Here is a 20743-nt window from a genome sequence, read left to right as displayed (position 1 = left end):
GCAGCAGCCACAATTATATTTCTGGAGTGCTCTCATATGGGAAGACTGACTAAGGCATTGGCCCAAATTTTCATAAAAAATAAGACCTTCCAATATTATAAATGCCAATGTAGCAATTAGGTAAGAAGGATCAATATTATCTGAATTTGTAGGACTTATTATTCGGGGATCAGATTTTCAGGTAGCAACAATGGGAAGTTGAGATGTTTTAGGGGCAGAACATGCAAGGGACAGTGAGCAGAGCTGTTCTTTTAACTGGAACTGAAAAAGGGATGTCAAACCACAGCAGATGACCTTGAAGCTCAAGGTTAGTGAGGATTTCCTGACAGGGAAGTCTGTGAAATTTAAGCCTGTGGAGTTTCCTTCTCCAGAATTTCCCCTCTAAGGTTTTTAGACTATAACACTAACAGAGGAGCAAGCTCTATCAGAGAAGTTAGAAACATGACTTTGTGGGCAGGACTGATTTAGAGCCCTTTAATTTAATCATGTGTGAGCTTTATAAACTCGGGTAGATGACCACCACACCTACACTCCAAATTCCTCAAGTATAAAATGAGGATTATAGTAATATCTGTTAATGCTATTAATGATTGATACTTCAAGTTGATCTAACTCAATTTGATCTTTCACAATTATTACTCCCTTTTTGAGTAATGTAGGTAGCTTTAATAATTAGAGATAAATGAGCCCATCTCTCCCTAATCACCCCACCAGGTGTTATGTAACAATAAAAGCAATTCTCAGAGAGAAATTCATCCTAAGTATAAGTACTTATTTGCAAGCAGGTGCCAAGTGGATGAATTCTTGACTTCTTTCTTTGTTCTGCTAAATATTTCTACAGATCCTTGTCCAGAAGTTTCACTTTAAGCAGATGAAAAAAGATTGCAGTAGCAGAAGTGAGTCTTAGTCAGGTGACAAATCTTTCTAATATTTCTAGTCCTAAGCTGAAGATGCCTTTCAAAAGTTTGCAGACTATTGGACTCATTCACCAGTTCATACAAGGCAGGGAACCCTGCATAGTGTCTCTACACAAGCCACAAATGGCTTGAACACTGTGGAGCCCCAGTTCCACTAATGAAGCACTACTTCTGATACCTGTTACACTAATTTACCAGGCTTCTGATATTTGCTAAAAATAAAGGGAGTTCTAGGGCTTTTGAAGTACAGAGGTGTGATCCATACTGAATCTCAAAATGATAATGCTTGCTGATTTTCACTGAATAAATACTGCCACCATACTGATTTTAAGTCATTAACATGACATTTCTGAATGCAGAGCTAAAAAGAGATGGATACAAGCAGCTGTCATGAGCTGGTTCAAGCCAGCTCCTGGACACCACTGAGTGTGGTCTTATGATTTGTGTTTTCCAAATTCTGCCTACTCTAAGCAACATCCAATGTTAACAAACGGCTTTGTGTTCATTACCTAATGTTGCATAAAAAATTGCCACCAAACTTGCCACAATACATATTTATTATCTGTTTCTGTGGCTCAGGAATCTTGGTTTGACTTAGCTGGCATTCCTTTGCTTTGAGGCCTCTTAGAAGGCTGTAATCAAGGTATTGGCTTCATTCATGGTCTAACTAGAAGGCCTGACAGGAGAGGAATCCACTTCTGAATTCAAGCTAGAGGGTGTGGGCCTTAGTTTCTGCTAGAAGTTAGCTAGAGGCTGCCCACAGCTCCTTGCCATGTGGATGTTTCCTGTCTCAGTATCACATCCAGCATGGAAGAAAAGGCAATGAGAAAGAGAGTGCTAGCAAGAGAGAGAGTGAAGGAAAGACTGAAGTCATACTGTTTTGTAATATAAGGTCAGAAGTGATATCCCTTAATTTTTTACCATATTTAATTTGTTAGGAGCAAATCACTGGGTTCAGTCCACATTAAAAGTTAGGGTTTTACAAAAGGGTGTAGATACCAGTAGGTGGGAATCACTGAGAGCTATTTTTAAAACCACTAAACTCCTATAGTACAGATGAAAATTACCCCTCAAGTATATGCCACATTATCCACGTGAAAGTATTTCAAATTGAATTATAAGCAATATGAACAAAGGCAATGCAGGTTGAATAATAAGCTCAGTAAATGTTCAACTTCTCTTCTCCTTCCTGTCTCTATGGAATTTGTGCACTAGAAAGGCACAGTTACAGATAACAACCTGTTAAGAGCTCCAATTTGGCCAGTACAATGCTGAAGATATTTAAAGCTCTTTAAAACACTTTCCTCTTCTTTTCACCACAGACTCAACATCCCCGTTAGTCTGACATGCAACAGATTCACTTTGTTATATTGGAAGTCTGGTCCCTGCAAGATTTGCATCAGGGACCCCTTGACACTGATGACTGTAATCTGCAGGTAAACCTCATTTGAACACTATCTGTAATCTCCTCCCTTCCACTAAGCCTATTTGTCACTCAACAAATACTTCTCCAATGTTTTTCATGTTCAAGAAACAATGCTAGACAAGCCATAAGACATACAGGTGACATAAAATATAGCCCCTTAGCCTGGCCAAATGAGCTATGTCTTATTTGATTTTTTATTTCAAACTCTGGAGTTTCAAAAATAATCAATGTAATGGGAGAAACAACAGCAAAGGGCTGGGAAAATTCAGAAAACAAACCTCTCTCATTCTATGTGAACAAAGGAGTCCTCCTCACACCACACTTAAGCTACATAAAGTGACCCAGGAAGATCCTCAAACATACCCAGACATCACATACTTTGGTTCTCGAAGTATGGTCCCCAAACCAGGAGCTTAACCACACTTGGAAGTTTGTTAGAAATGCAAGCTCTTGGGATCCATTCCAGACCTTCTGAATCACTAATTCTGATGAGGCCTAGCATTCGTGTATTATAAAGCTTGTCAAGTGATTCTGATAGTTCCTCTAGTTTGGGAATCACTGATCTACAGCATGCCAGTACTAAGAGGCATCTGAGCAATCATATGCTCATCTCTTGCTATAGAGATGAGGAAACTGAGGTGCCAACAAGTGACATGACTCGTTAATTTCACCTAACTAATGAGAAGCTGCCTCCCTCAAGCACAGGCATTTTGAGTCCTAAGATTTCAAGCAGACCAGGGGCTGGGCTCCCTGTGAGCCCCAGGCTCCCGCCTAAACCCATTCCTTGGCTCCGAGTGTACCAAGTGCCTCTGTCCAGTCATGCACAGCACGTCCTGCCAGGTTTGCAGGTGTGGTTCATGTACTCAGAGGTGTGCCACTGGAAGAGTTAAACAATTACCAACCCTTGCTGGCCTTCCTGCTCTTTAATGCCACATACCTGCCCCATTACCTGCAAAGGTGAGCTCAGACAGAGGCTGCACTAGAACACACCTCCCTGGACACCTGCCAGTGTGGAGGGGGCTGGGATTGGGCTGCTGGACTACCACTTTGTTTATACAATTAATGTTTGGACAATAAACCTGAACCTTCCCAACATACCTAGGCCACAGGATCATGGTGAAGGGCACAGGATTCATGGTATAGTTGAGGTATAACCTTCTGAATCACCTTATGGAATGACCAGACCTCACAAAGCACATTATGTGAGTTGGTGAACAGGTTGTAAATAAAACAAGAAGCAATACTGAACAGAGAAAAAGGTCCCTTATTAATATGAAGGACAGAGATTTTTTAGCTCTAGTCTTCCATATACATGGTGGTTGGGGAGAAAAAGATGAGAAGGAGGCCCTCTAGAATTTTTCCAAGGCCCATTATTACTATGAATGGGACTAGAGAACAATGATATAACTATAAAGCACATGTCCTTATCTGGGCTACTAGATACTTTTTAAGTTATTTTTGAATCCTCAACTCAATTTCCAAATATATTTAGAAATGATTGATCATGAGGGATTGAGGAAGGCTAGGGATGGAGAGAAATAAGGAGCAGGTTATTCTGGATCCAGAGCTACATGTTATTTACAAGCAAATTAAGAATATAGGTAGCATCACATAGGAATGATCTCTGAATTCACAAGTACCAATTACAATGTGGAAGTCTGTTTTGAGCAGTGCTTCTCAACAGGGTACAGGAAGGAGCTCATGTTTCTGAACCTCAAAAGCATTTTAAAAATGCATATATCCCAGGGTGCATGGGTGGCTCAGTCAGTTAAGTGACTCTTGATTTCAGCTCAGGTCATGATCTCACAGTTTGTGGGTTCAAGCCTCTGCACTGTCAGCACAAAGCCTGCTTGGGATTTTCCTCTCTTTGTCCTGTCCCCCACTTGCACTCTCTCTCTCAAAATAAACATTTTAAAACATGCATATATCCCTTCTCTGGATATAGAATAAACCTCCCAGAGCTGGGAATGGAGAATCCACTTTCCAGGGTATTCTCATATACAGTACCACCTGGTCTCAACACACCCCCACCAATGCCCCTTCAGCTCCAACAAGGGTACAAAAAATATGAATATGCAATTAATAGAAATTCTAAAAATCCACAGTACTAGATTTTGTTTCTGAAAGACAGAAGCCAAATCTTAATCATCTCTGAATTCTTATACCCTAGTGCAGAGGTTTAAAATGACTGGCCCCATGCTCAGGTTGTCTACAGACTTGCTTTATATGATGTGGTATATACAATGCTTATTTTTAAAATAAAGTTTTGAAAAAATAAAATAAAATGAAGTTTTGAATTAGCTACTGCAGCAGTTCTTACTTTTCAAAGATGAGTGTGACACTACTTCCTGGCCCACATGCTCTTCTAGAATGTGATTTTGTCACTACCCCACCAGGAAGCAGACACTTAAATCTGGTGGGCTTGTGACTACTTTAACCAAATACTATGGCTGAAATGATATGCATGACTTCTAAGACTGGGTCAAAAAAAAGCCATGAAGCTTTCTTCTTGTTTGTGGGGATACTGGTTCTTGATACCCTGAGCCACCATGGAAGAAGTCCTACTATCCTGAGGCTGCCGTAATGTAAGGAAATCAGGCCACATGGTGAAGCCACATGTAGTTGCTCCAACTGGCAGTCTGAGTCATTGAGTCTTCCCAACTCAAGAACTAGACACAAAAGTAAACAGGCCCCAGCCTGGATCTAAAGATCAAGCCCCCAGCCTTCCAGTCTTCCCAGCTGAGGCATCAGAGAAGATGATGGAGCCAAAATGAAACCTCACCACTTTGCCTGTGAATGCTAGCCCAAACAGTTGATGAGATTAAGAAAATGGTTGTTTGTAAACGAATAATCTTTAAGTTAATTCCTTATATAAAAACAGTAACCAGAGCAGTTTCCAACATTTATTCACAGAGCTTTCCCATAACATTTCGCAGTTTCTTGAAAAAGTGGAGGATATGATAAACTTCCTGCATAGGCAATGGCTAGTAACTGATGGGAAACACAGTCGTCAATGGACATGTACTCTCCAGTTTTTCACAGTCGTTGTCCCTAACACTATGAACTAAGGTTTGATGGTATGAATTGTTAAAACCAGCCTCTTGTTTTTTCTTACACAGCAGAACTGTATGCTTCAAAGTGGGTAAACAGAAGATAGAGAGGGCCTGAATCTTTTATATCAGCACCTTCTTGCCTGGTTCCTGTATGTGCTTTGAGTTTGCAACCCCTGACCTAGAATATAATAGGCACATAATAAATATTTGTTGAATTTCAAAATCAACCCATCCTTCTTCTTGTGATTTTATATTTATTTCTGGATTCTGCTGATAAAAATTTCTTTTCCCATAGGTTTAATGATGCTTAAGATACCTTTTTATCTCTCTCCTTTTCTTCCTTTCTTTCTTCCTTCCTTCCCTCCTTCCTTTCTTCCTTCTACACTTTTGCAACTGCATCCCTATCTGTATATCATACCACTGCACAATGGCTGTCCATTCATCTCCCATTCAGAATGCAGAGTGATAAAAATAATAGCTTTCAAAACGGAAAAGGTTTGTCCCTTAACAGAAGTACCATTTTTGTTCATAGAGCACCTGCCTCAGAAGAATTTAGGGAGCTCTTTAAAGTATAGAAACCAAGGTCCCAACTCACACTCAGCAACCAGACTGAGGACTCTAGGACAGCAACGGACCTCAGCAGGTGTTTCACATGACTTTTGTGCATAGAGTGGTTTTAGAAATATATCCAGCTGTTTTCTTTTTTTAAGTTTATTTTATTTATTTTTAGAGAGAAGAGCATGCACAAGCAGGAAAGGGGCAGAGACAGAGGGAGAGAGAATCCCAGATAAACTCTGTGCTGTCAGTGCAATACAGGGCTCAATCCCAAAATCAAGAGTTGGGCGCTCAACCAGGTTAGCCACCCAGGCACACCATCAAGCCATTTCCAAGATGCTAAAATAGAAAGTAGTTTCTGCCATCAAACCCTGGGATTTCAAAGACAGATCTGGTGTGAGCAGGGTGACAGGTCCAGGGGTACTACTGAAGGTCAGGGAGCATGTGGAGGTTGCACTGGGGACCACAGTGAAAAGGAGGTGGCAGGACAATGAGAAGTTAGGGTCAGGACCTCCAATAGCACAGAGACAAGGAGATCAGCTGAGCAAAGCAGCCTTAGACAGGAGTCCTTGTCATTGGGTTTATTAACCTGGACAAGGAGAACATTTCACCTTGTTTGTACTAATCTCTGAACGAAATTCTTTAATTCTATGTGCAGGCAACAAACCAAAGTAGCATTAGCAGGACCCATGACTTTATACTTAAAAAAAATCACGTATGTTTTTATACTGTAGAGATATCTTATAGTGCCATTTTCATTCATGACTATATCAAAATGATGATAGTTTTTAGGTCCCTTGCTAGATCTTACTATTTAAAAGACTACTACAGAAACACATCTATTACTATATTGTAAATTATATTTTTTCTGATGTATAATTAGTTTCTTTTGTAATATAAACACTGTATTTTATGGATTTAAAATATTACTCAGAAAAAAAGTCCATAGGCTTACCAGACTGTCAAAGATCCATGTACCTGAAGCCCTGGATTAGAGAAACAGGCAAAGTATGGAGAAGTCGGCCTGGTCTTTCCAAGTATGCCAGAAAGATCCAGGCTGACACCTTCTACCTGTGCCTCTTCCAGAGACAGAAGGGAGCTAAGAAAGGTGACAGGGGTAGAAGGACCCTCCAGGTGCACTGAGCATCCAAGCCATTCCTCCTGGGTTCTTCTTCATATAGACTGCAGCTTGTACCCTGTGGCCAGCAATCTGCCAGACAGAAACTATGATGCAGGCCCAGACCAGAACATGCAAGGCTGAGGGTCCATCTTCTGGAGACCAGACCAATTGTCTAGCCTCACACCTGCATATCTCCAGGTCTACCTTTAGCTGGCCATCCTTCTCAGGCAGCTTCCTTCATAGGCAGCTTAAGCATCCTTCTTAAGCACCACATTTCCAAAGGCTGGAATGACACAGTCATACTTGCTGACAAGCAAAAGATGAATTCCTTCATAGAGATCCTGAGAAGGGCATACAAACCTCATATTAAAAACAGAAATCATTCATCCCAAGCAGATGGGCCAGCACTGTGTGAGGCCATTTACTCATCTTCACAAGAAACTGACAGAGTTGGGTTTTTTCCCCAAGATCCATGTTATTATCTCTACTTCCCTTGTGAAGAAAAAGAGGCTTGGCATCTTTCCATACAACAGAGGTACATCCTGCCATGTACCAGACCATGGACTGTGCATTGTACTCTCATTTCCTCATATAATCTTTACACAGCCTTCTACCATTATGGCTGTTTTGTAGATGAAGAAATCAAGGACTGAAGAATGTGCGCAAGGTCTCACAGAAGAACTAGATATTTCCTTAGAAGATTTGGATCCAGGCTTCTGACAGAAAGTTCACATTCTCTTCCTTATATCAGGGCTTCTGGTTCTCACTGTACCACTTATGTTAATGCCCTTCTAGACATACATACTGTCCACTAGTTGGCATTATGGAAACTTCCAGGGAAAGGGAGTGGGAGGTTTCCATATCTCAGAAGTGTGGAGCCATTGTGGCTGTTTCTTCAGGCCAGAATCTTGCAGACCTCCCCCTACCGTCCCTCATGTCTTCTGCAACTTGAGTCAGCAGCAGAGCAAAAGCCACAAAGAGAGTCCCAGGAGGTGTGGTGTGACCAGGAATAAACACAGGCAGGGAACATTTGAACCAAAACGCACTGAAACTTGACAGCCAGGACATGCCAGGACATGCCAGCTCATGGCTCATAAAGGTTGCAACTCTTATTGTGAACATTCACAGTCACTTGGTTAAAACAATACTGCTAATAATACCACCTGCTGACACTATTGGGGGTTCTTTGGTATGGGGGGGAGGGGTACAGCATGATGTAAGCTTTACTGCAGGGAAAGTGCTATGAAACCACAGGCAGATGGACATTTTCTGGTCCTTCAAGGGAGGAGATGCAGGGTAGGGTTAAGGGGTGGAATTTCCCTGGCTCATTCCATGACGCCAAGACCAAGGTTAGAAATGAACTGAACCACCTTGTAAAAAGCATTATATATAAAGTCATCTGTTTACCTCAGCCGCTGCTGTCACAAGCCCCATGTTCCTATCAAGGGTTGAAAGCAAACACTGTAAGCGGCTAAAAGAACAACATCGTTTCTGATTCTCTCCTAAGACCTGATTCAGTTACAAAATGGGCTTATGAACTTAAAATTATGGGAAAGGAGGAGGGAAAGGAAAGACAAGAACCCTTTTATTTAGCATCTTATTCACAATGAAAATTGGCACAGAAGCCAACCACATACATTAACATAGCTTGGGCAAGTTTAAAGCTTATGAATACATTTCTGTGGAAAAATGTGAATATGGAAAATCCCCTCTTATTTTGCCCTTTCCAAAAAAGCAAGGAATTCTGGGCTCCATGTGTATATGTAACCTCAGTTAGAAACTGGGAAAAGCCAAGTGGGACTAAACTGGGGGAGTCTGGGTCTGAAGGTAGCAAGAGGGTCTGCTCCCTGGAACCGGAGAAGAAGAGAGCTTACGATTCACTCACCAGTAAGGTTTCATCATAAATCGCAGAGGAAGCCCAAGTAGAGTAAGTAGGCTGAGGTTCTCAGTGCTTCTCTGGTTAATGCATTTATCTGTTGGAGAAGATTCACTATTATTAGAAAAGGAAGACAGAGTTCTTTCTGATCATGTTCAAAATACACCAATTAAAAGAATAGTTATAGTTAAAGAACTGTATAGAGCAATAGCCAAGAGTCTGAGATGGTGATCTTGTCTTTGAGTTTTTCTTCAGACAGTTTTTCCTCAAGGACCCTTTAAGTATTTAGAAACATAAAGTAACTCATCCTTTTAAAAACTGCCTTGAGGGTAGAAACTTCTGCTGCTATTTCTTTTCATTTTAATTATTTTGCAGGCAGTAGTAGGTGTTTTGCCTAACAGTTTCCCTAGAGAATAAGGAATGTAACTATTCATTCACAGACAGGGGGAAACAGTTTTGAGATAAACAGACTAAGGAAATTGTCCACAACTACAGAGCACCATCTTTCAGTCTGTATGTCTGCCATCCCTCCATCCATCCAACAAACATTTACTGACAGCCAGAAGGGCATTTCCCTATGCAACTGCAAAGGTCTGTAGAAACCCTGGGGAAATACTCATAATTCCTGGAACTCAGTTTCACTGCTTAGCCTCAAGAGCTAGAGCAGTGTTGGTCATGGTGGAGGAGATAGAATGCAAAGGCTGTGAAGTAAGAAAGGGATAATGTATGAACCAAATGGAATTCTGAATTAAATATATAAGCAACTGCTTTGCTAGAAGTGGTCAAATAAGGAAATCTAATGATTAGAAAACAACAATCAACACATTTTAAGGAAGGATTCAGCAAGTATTTATTGAGTACTCACTATCCACACAGCAAACTCTGTTCTATGCCCTAGAACATAGACAACCTCTTGGTTTGTTCAAGGCACTCCCAGTGCAACTGGGAAGGCGGGCAGGAAACAATGTACCCACCAGGTGCTAAGTGCTGCAGGCTCTGTGACAGCTGAGGACAGCACATGACTGGTCTATAGAGGCTCAGAGAAAAAGCAGCATGTACAAAAGTCTTGCTGGGGAACCAGCTTCTGAATAAATGTCCGAAGGACAGTGTAGGTGGCGTGGCTGGTCATCTAAGGCCTTGTAGGCTATGCTGAAGGAAATGTAAAGTCATTTAGGGTTTAAAACAGATAAGATACTATCTTGTTTGCTTTTTAAACTATGCTTCTGGCTTCTGGAAATAGAATGGCCAGTGGTGGCAAATGGTAGAAGTAGAAAGGCCACTAAGGCAGAAATTCAGGCAATATAACAGTAGCAGAATTTCCTCCTTTCACATAGAGATGGAAAATATGAGAGGGTACTTAAAAGCTATACAGAGGATAAAGCACTACAGGGGAGGAAATCAGAACCTCTCCTTAGAAACCAAAGGAATGGGAAAGGAAGGAAATGCCTCCACCGTGAGTGGTTAATGGAGACATGGTGGGTATTGCAGGGGTCAAGGTGAGAATGGAGCAAAAGGCACTCCAAGCTCTGACAGCTTCATGCCAGCAGACAGGTGGTTGTGGGCAAACTGTTCTTCTCCTCACCCAGCTTAGCTATAGGGAGAGAAGAGGTGAATTGAACTTGCTTCCAGAACATCAGATACATCTCTACTCACTCTCCTCTTTCCTATAGGCTAGATTTTTCCATTCTTTCTGTGCTGTGACATTTCTAGGCCTAAAATCCAAAAACTGAAGAAGGAAATGGCAATATTTTGATATTAGGTATTACAGTTTCTCAGATATGTTTAGAATAAAATTCATCAATCAATATTAATCAATATTAAATATTAACTGTTAAATTTCAAAAATAGTATTAAAACTATTTTGAACCTAATTTTTGGAAACCACAAAATAAGAGACTGGTTGCCTGAAATCATAATGCTGTTTTCTCATTAGCGCAAACCATATATACCTTACCTTTTCAGAGATTACAAACTTTCCCTTGCATGCACTTGGGAATATGTGACAGCCACCCCTGCCCACACTTGAGGTACCACTCTACCTGCAGGTCACTTATCACTGCATTTATACCTGTAAAACAACAATTACCTTGAACTTTTTGTTAATGAGATTTATAAATTACTAATCAGAGTCCTTTAAATGATTAGGAAGTTGGGCCTGGATATCATATGAATTTGTCATAACTTTACTCAACTAAGTGTATAAATTTGGCAAGTGATTTTTTTAAAGTGGAGCAAGTGTCATTTTGTCAATCTGTTATTCAAAGGCTAATTTTGAACATCACCTCTAATAGCAAAATGGACCAAGAACTTTAAAAGTAAATAATGATAATAATATTTTTATATCTCTCATAAATACTTCCAAATATTCTGGGTTGCTTGTGTGTGTGTGTGTGTGTGTGTGTGTGTGTGTGTAGGGGGAAGTTATGGAATGAAGGTAGGTATGCAGAGAATAGAAGGTGGCTCTTGTTATTTTTCAAAACCAGTTCATCTTTTCTAATGAGTCATACCCCTGCCTCTAAGCCAAGTTCTTCCACGTCCTCACTGGCCTCGGCTTTGGGAATCCTGGGTGTGACTCATGGGTCATGATCCTGAAGACAGAGCCCTATATTTCTCCAAAAACAATTTTAGGCCCCTTTGCCTGTGATGCAACGATACAACTCCGTATAAATCAGTAGGAGCTTTTATGGGTTGACTAATATGTTAACACCCTGTGATCCAGAAATGGAGTTGCCTAAACTTTTTTTTAGGCTGGGTCATATAAATTGTGTCTCAGGTAGTGTTCTAGAGTTTTCAGTGTCTTCTTAGATGATGTGGCAGATGAGGACAACAAATGGATGATTAATATGGATAACTTTGTATAACCCTTAACCATTTTTTGTTAGAAAGATATCAATTCCTTTGCATTTATGTTGACTCTTACCTTTATGCCATCATTCTTAGAACAGCAAGAACTGCCTCTAGTCCCCAGTATAGGAACTAGAAATCATAATATTTGACCTTCAGGACTTGTAAACACAATACTATTCAGCCTTATTTTAAAAACTGAATGAATTTAATCCCTAATTACTTTTTTCCCCTAACACTTAAATTTAGCTTTGTAAAATTTGTCACCCAGAGAATCTACAGGCTACAAGAACCACTTTTTGCCATCTTAATAAGTTCCACCAGAAGTCAACTAATATCATTCAGAAGACAAATGAGATAATCTCATGTGTGAGAAATATAGAAACAAACAAAATATATTTTTTTAAAAAATCAAGTTCTTTTCAATTCAACGTATCTGTTCTTAAAAGTTAGGGCTTTGAAACCAACCCAGAATAGCAAATGTGTGTTTTACTATAACCAGCTAGTTGATGTTTGGAGTATTGAAAAAGATGCTGGTTCTGAGGAAAAATGATCACACTGATTATAATATCTACCATAGACTCATAATTGGGAAATAGTAGTTTTAGTGCCATCTCTTTGCCATCCACACCCTACTGCCTAAGCCAGAATGTTAAAAATTATTTTACCATAAATAAGATGAAATACAATACAGAGATAACACATTAGCTAATAGAGTCCCATTACCATAACTACTCTGTATCTTTCCTCACTCAAGAAAGTCCTATTATCAAACATCAGAGAGGTAAGCTCTCTCATCCTCTTCCATGGCTTCAAAATTCAACATATTTCAGTGACCTTCTAATGTTTATTCTTCAAACCAAGAATCTTCCCTGAGTTCTGGATTCTGTTTTCTATCATTTGTTAGACATCTTCATCTCAAACATGGAAAACTTAAAAAACAAAACAACGTCTTATTCTAAGAATATTCTTTGCACATTTTGTATTCCATTAATGGCATCATTATGAATTCAGACTAGACCCTTAAAGTCATTCCTCTTTTTCTTTCAATGACTGCATACAATCAACCACCAAATCCTTGCAATTTTAAACTTGAGTATTATCTATACCTTACACCTAACATCATTTCTTTATGTATTGTTTTTTCTAGCTGCAACAAAATTTATTACCAAAAAATTTAGCAGCTTAAAATAACGCAATTTATTATTTTGTGGCTTACGTGGTAAGAAATTTGGGTTAGCTAAGTCCTTTCATCAGAGTCTCACTGGTTATGTTCTTGTCTGAAGGCTCTGGGGAATTATCTGCCTCTATGCAATTTCAGGCTGTTAACAGAATCCACTTCCTTACAGTTGTAGAACTGAGATCCCATTTCCCTGCTGGTAGTCAATCTGGGAGCTGCTTTCAGCTCTTGAAGGCCCATGTTCCAAGCTCTATGGCCCTTCCATATTTAAAGCTAATGATGGGGGATCTCCCTCATATCATATTCCTCTCACAGTTTGAATCTCTCTCACCAGGAAGACCCTACCCTCTTTTCAGGTCAGGCTCACTCAAGATAATCTCCTTTCCTTAAAGTCAACTAATTTGGGACTTTAACTATTTCTGCAAAATCTCTTCACAGCAGCACTGAGATAAGTGCTTGATAGAATACTGGGAGAAGTTTGTGTATACCAGGGAATGTGTTGGAAAGATTATGAGAGAAGTTTCTGCCTTCTAATTTTCCATGGTCCATTGCTTTAGTTGAGGCCCTAAGAATCTACATAGATCATTAAAATAACCATCTGACTCTGTCTTCAAGTAGATTCTCCCAAAAGCAGAACTAGAGATAATGATGCAAGTTTGGGCAGTCTATCTGCAAGGTTAGCCAAGAAAACACACGTGGGGAAGTAAGGAAGTGAAACAGAAAAGGAAGAAAACCAATAGAAAGTATTTTAGCAACTAGGGTTCATCACTGCTGAGGAGGGGGACGAAGCAGGAGTATTTCTTTCAATTTTCATCATTATTTCTTGAGAGACACTCCTACTTTCTCCATAAAGTTTCTCTGAAATTTTTTATTCTTATATAACTAAATAAAATGCTGATCTCGTCCCATCACCTCTCTCTTTAAAAACACCTATGTCATACAGTCAACACCCTGTATTTCTTGAGCATCTACAATGTGCAATGTATGACTGTCACGTCACTGGACTCAACAGCCACATATGGAGCTTATAACTGCAGTGACCAAAAAAATAAACCGCAAATTCTTTAGTATAACTCATATGTCCTTCCAAATCTAACATGAACCTATTTGGCAGCATCTTCTCTCACCTTCTTCATTAAAATCATCCTCCATTCAGGTCACCTAACATTGTTTCTCAGTGTTATTAGAAAATACTACACTCTCTCATACTTCCATCAACTTTGCTCAGTGTAAAATGTTTTTCCCTCCCTTCCTTCCAGAGAAACTTGATTAGAAATCTACTTCCTCTGAGACCATCCTGACCTCTGCCTCAATAGCATTTATCACTGTTATTACTTGCATCTCAGGGCCCACTGCATAGGAGGCCTGTCTGGAACAAATACATTCAAAAATCATGAAAAAATTGAGACAATATTAGATGTATTCTTTTTGATTTAAAGAATTGCTTCAAAATTTCTTTTTGTTTTAGACTTTCATATATGGAATTGCTATGAGTTTCAGATATGCGTGCATATAGGTAGATAGAAAAACAGGGAAAGGGATAGACAAGTAGAAATGGATAGATAAACATCTGTGGAAAGACATACAGAGATAAAACAAAAATAGTAATTTTTTATATTCTGGGATTCAGTAAAAGAATCAGCTAGTCACTGTGCCCTTGATGCTAGTTTTGTTGTTGTTATTGTTTAGCTCTACTGAAGTATAAGTGATAAATACAAAATATATATATATATTTAAGGTGAACAATGCTTTGATATATATAAGCACTATGAAATGATCATCACTTTTAATTAGTGAAGCTAATTAAAATAACCATCACCTCACACAGCAATCTGTGTGTGTATGGTAAGAACACTAAAGATCTACCTTTTCAGCAAATTTCAAGTATATAATACACTATTGTTAATTAGAGTCACCATGTTGTACATTAGCTCTCCAGAACTTAACTCATCTTCTATAAGTGAAACTTTGTACCCTTTAACCAACATCTTCCCATTTCCCCCAACCTTCAACCTCTGGAAACCAAGATTCTACTCTGTGCTTCTAGAATTCAATAATTTTATTTTATTTTTTTATTTTTAAATTTTGTTTAGTGAGCTCTACACCCAATATAGGACAACTCATGACCCCAAGATCAAGAGTCACATGCTCTACCTACGGAGCAATCCAGCCACCCCAAGTTCAACTATTTTAGATTCTACATATAAGTGAGATCATGCAGTATTTGTCTTTTTGTTACTGGCTTATTCCATTTGGCATAATGTCCTCCAGGTTCCTCTATATCATCACAGCAGGATTTCCTTCGTTTTTAAGGATGAATAATATTCCAATGTATATACTACATTTTCCTTATCCATTATTTCTCAGCGGGCACTTGTGTTGTTTCCATATCTTGGTTATTGTGAATAATGCTTCAATGAATATGGGAATGCAGATATCTCTCTGAAATATTGATTTCATTTCCTTTGGTTATATACCCAGAAAATAAATCATTGAAACATATTATAGTTCTATTTTTTAAATAAAAAAATTTTTTTAGTGTTTATTTATTTTTGAGAGAGAAACAACGTGCAAGCTGGGGAGGAGCAGAGAGAAAGGGAGACACAGAATCCAAAGCAGGCTCCAGGCTCTGAGCTGTCAGCACAGGGCCACACATGGGGCTTGAACCCACCAACCGTGAGATCGTGACCTGAGCAGAAGTCGGGACACTTAACCAACTGAGCCACACAAGCACCCCTATTTTTTAATCTTTTGAAGGTATCTCCATACTGTTTTTCATCCTGGATGTACCAATTTACATCTCTATCAATAGTGTACAAACATTCCCTTTCTTCACTTTTCTCTACCCTCATCAATATTTGCCACCTTTTGCCTTTTTGGTAATGGCCATCCTAACAGTTTTGAGGTGATAACTCAGTAATTTTGATTTGTATTTCCTTGATGATTAGTGATGCTAAGCATCTTTTCATTCAGCTGTTGGACTTCTGTATGTCTTCTTTTGAGAAATACCTATTCAGTTCTTTTCCATTTTTTACTCAGGTTGGTTTTTTTTGTTGTTGTTCAGTTTTTTGTTTGTTTTTTGTTTTTTGATTTTTTTGCTATTGAGTTGTCTGAGTTTCTTATATATCTTGAATATTAACTCTTTATCAGATACATGGCTAACAAATATTTTCTCCTATTTAGTAGTTTGCCTTTTACTTTGTTGATTGTTTCCTTTGCTATGCAGAATCTTCTTAGTGTGATGCAATCTCATTTTTTTATTGGGGTTTTATCTAAAAAAAAAATCACTGCCTAAACCAATAACAAGAAGTTTTTCCCTATGTTTTCTTCTAGTTAGCATTACTGTTTCAGGTCTTCTGTTTAATTTTTTAAATGTTTGTTTATTTTTGAGAGAGAGACAGACAGGGCATGAGTGGAACAGGGGTACAGAGAAAAGGAGACATAAAATCTGAAGCAGGCTCCAGGCTCTAAGTTGTTAGCACAGAGCCCAAAGCAGGGCTCAAACCCATGAACCGCATGATCATGATCTGACCCAAAGTTGGACACTTAACCGAGTAAGCCACCCAGGTGGCTCTTCTGTTTAAATCCTTAATCCAATTCGAGGTGATTTTTTTATGTAGTGTGAATTAAGGGTCCAATTTCATTCATGTTGATATCCAGTTTTCCCAGCACAATTTATTGAACAGACTATCCTTTCCCCATCATATATTTTGGGCACCCCTGTTGAAAATCAGTTGACCATAAATGTGTGGATTGATTTCTGTACTCCCTATTCTGTTTCATTTGTCTATACATCTGATTTTATGCCAGTATCATCATGTTGTGATTGTCATAGCTTTGTAATATCATTTGAAATCAGGAAGTAGGATACGTTCAGCTTTGTTCTTCTTGTTTAAGATTGCTTTGGCTATTTGGGGTCATTTGTGGTTCTATATCAGTTATGGGATTGATTTTTCTAGTTCTGTAAAAATATCACTGGGATTTTGATAGGGTTGCATCGAATCTATAAATCACTTTGGCTTATATGGATGTTTTAACAATATTAAGTCTTCCAATCCACAAACATGGAAAGTTTTTCTATTTCTATTTTTCTATTTATTTTAAAAATAAAAATCTATTTTTCTATTTTCTATTTATCTAAAAAATATTTCTATTTTCTATTTATGTCTCCTTTAATTCCCTTCATCTCTGCTTTACAAATTTCAGTGTGCAAATTGTTGACCTCTTTGACTAAGTGTATTCCTAAGTATTTCATTCTTTTTGTTGCTGTTACAAATGAATTGTTTTCTTAATTTCCTTTTCAGATAGTTCATTGTTTATATATTAGAAATGTCACTGGGGCTCCTGAGTGGTTCAGTTGGTTGAGCGTCCAGCTTCGGCTCAGGTCATGATCTTGCGGTCCATGGGTTCGAGCCCCACATCAGGTTCTGTGCTGACAGCTAGCTCAGAGCCTGGAGCCTGCTTTGGATTCTGTGCCTCCCTCTCTCTCTGCCCCTTCCCTGCTCATGCTTTGTCTCTCTCTGTCTCTCAAGAATGAATAAATGTTAAAAAATTTTTTAAAAAAGAAATGTCACTGATTTTTGTATGTTGATTTTGTATCTTAGAACTTTGGTCTGGTTCTAAAGCTGAAGGTCTTGTAGACATAAGGGTTGGATAAGCAATTCCAAATTTATGTACAGAATATCCCTTTTCTTTTGATAAAATCTTTTTCAACATATCTTCATGTTTTTTCTTTTTTTTCCCCTTTTCTTCCTAGACCAAGTACTTGGAAGTATACCAATAAATATACCTGACTTGCTGAAAAGGTTACATTATTTAAAAATTCAGTTTTATTACTTAAAGCCCAGTACACATTGTAAAGTAGATATAAGTAATTTCTATTAAGCAATATGAAGACATTTAAAATCACATTGGGTCCTACAAAGTAAAAGATGTATTTTAACTAAAAATCTCTCATACTTATACTTCCACTAAAAATGAACTCATGGACTTAGAAATTTGAGGTACATAGTTGGGATTCCTTTTGTTTCCCTTGAGTCTTTCTTGGTTCATGAAAACTGCCTGTTCTAGAATACATTTCTCTTCCTTGAAACTTTCCTTTTAATAATTGTTAACTGTTATTATATGCTAAGCATTGTGCTATGTTGTTGAGATTTCAAGAATAAGATTGAAAAGAATACATAGAGGAAGAAATGTTACTTGTCTTAATAAATATTACTTTGTCTCATAATAAACAGTACTTTATCTCAATAAACATTATGCCAAACAGGCCCAGATTTTTAAAAATTCAGATAGGAAAGGCCTGACCTAATGGAGTTTTACACTTACCTGCTAATAGTATCCTTTTAGATTTCAGATAATTAACAAGTTAATGTTCAAAACACAAAAAGAATACTTCTGGCAGTGAAATATGCAAGATCAAGTTCTTCCAGAGATCAAGAAAAGCATAAGATAAGTTCCTATAGTATATAAAAAAGTATTATCATTTGATTTTTAAAAACTGCAAAATATTTTAGATATTTACCTTGAATGTGATAACACTTTTAATTTTAAAATACTATGAAATATAATTGTGATGGTCATAAAATTAGCACATACATTTACAAAAACATCATTTTGTAGTTCCTTAGAAATTATATGGTTCAGCTAAAATGACACGAATTTGATGTTGCAAGATGGGTATCTATGGAATCATTTTGACCTCTGTTAACAGTACACTTGTGTGTACAACTTCATTTAAAGAAAATGTAAAAAATCTTATTTATACACTAATTTGAATATGGAAAGTATAAATATGAGGTTGCAGTGAAGGGGCCCAGTGACATGTCCTGTTCAAAAGGGAAAAGTGGCTAATACTCTGGAGTTGTCACCACCCAGGACCCTGGCATACATGAGAAGGAGTATTTTACTTCAGAAATGTTCCCTGTCTTTAAGAGTTAAGACAACTTCTTTCTCTACATTCCCTCTCTTCACCCATAAACTGAAATCCTTCCTGCCATTAATCATAACAACACCTTCTGATATAAATAGCAAGTATTTTGTCACCACCTATAAAACAATATGCTTGATCTATGACATAGAAGAGTGATTCCCAATCACAGGAGAATGATAATACCAGAGCTGAGGGAAATGAGACAAAGATCTGGAAATTAGGCAAGGGAGGAAAGGAATATGGAGGAAAAGTGAAGAAAGGATGAAAGGAAAAAAGGCAAGCAGGCAGAGGGAGGGAAAAAGGAAGAAGAAGAAAGCAAACATATTTTTCAAGGAAGAAAGGGCAGGAGACCTTGTCTAACAGGGTAAAAGCAGAAAGGTACAGAATCTCCAGGGCCTTTCCAACACAGACATTGAACCTTGGGCTCCAGCCCTTCCCAACAATGAAACGATAGGAGAATTCAGGACCCGGGCACTGCTCCGGCATAACTGTGGACAGATTTTCCCCCATATGTTTACAGAATTCCGAAAGTACAGAAATAGCTGTTGAGCTCTAAGCAGTTTTTGTAAAATTACCCCAGCTTGGAGATGTTTTCATTCTACCCTGGGGACTCTTTGGTGAAATCTAAATAAGTGGAAAGGTTCAGCTATTTTGGAGTTTTCCTTGTGCTAAATAATATTCTGTAGATTGGATTAAAAGCAGGAGAAAAGTAGATATTTTCACATTCACATAAATCAAAATGGCTGAATATTTAAAACAAATAAAAAAGTGCTTTCGGGCTAAAACCAATTATGGAAATTCTTAGCCAAAAGGATAACTTACTAGATCATTTATAATGAGCACAACATGCAAATGAAAACTGGTGTCCCTGTCCTCAGCTACCGCAAACATTATGATGTTTTCTATTTATAAAAATGATCACAATAAGGTTGTGGAAGGCCCATGGTAGGAGGATCTGGATACAGGTCAACAAAAATTCTGCCTGATCAACACTGATTGCAACGATAGTTGGCGATACAGTGTGACAACTATGGGTAAATTTTCTTTCTCTTGTGATTCTCTTCATTAACTTCATTGGTTCTTAGGGATTACTTTTTAAATTAATTAATTCACAAAAGCACAATGAGAACAACCCTGTTCACCTGATGAGTTCCCACTCATTCTTCAGATAGAAGCTCAAACAATACTTCCCCAGAGGAGTTTTATCTGACCATAAACCCGCAATAAAATCAAGCTAAATATTATATTTTATAGTACCTAATCAGTTTCTGTCTCTCCCTTAGAATGGAATCCCCAGAAGTGTAGAAACAATGTCTATTATACTCATCAGAATAGCCCCATGCCTAACCTTTAGTGAATACTCTCAGCAAACATTTATAAGAAGGAAGGAAGGAAGGAAGGAAGGAAGGAAGGAAGGAAGGAAGGAAGGAAGGAAGGAAGGAAATTATCCTTAATTTTTAAATAATATAATTGTCCAGAAGCAGATGTTTCCAGAGTAGGTAAACTGAGCAGCTCAACCATGTCAAGGCCCTGAATCTATTTCACTGTCTGTCTCTTGGTTTCCCCCTTATCATCACAAGATGGCTGCCACAATATGAGCACATATCCTCACAAAACTGGGTTTAAACCCAGTAAATACCGAAAGAAGAGATCACGTCTCTTATTAAGGAAGAAAATTCTCAGAGACCTACTGAACAGATTTCTTCCTCAGTTCCCACTGGTCACAATATGCCCTTAGCCAACCTGCAAGGAAGGCTGGGAAAACAAAGTGTTTGGCATTTTCCATATCTACAATCAGAGGAGGACTTGGTGACCAAAAAGAAAGAGTAGACAAGTGTCT

This window comes from Hyaena hyaena, unplaced genomic scaffold (assembly GCF_003009895.1).
Source record: "Hyaena hyaena isolate Hyena2069 unplaced genomic scaffold, ASM300989v1 scaffold_16, whole genome shotgun sequence".
Lineage (NCBI taxonomy): Eukaryota > Metazoa > Chordata > Mammalia > Carnivora > Hyaenidae > Hyaena > Hyaena hyaena.
This window is presented reverse-complemented; position numbering follows the sequence as displayed.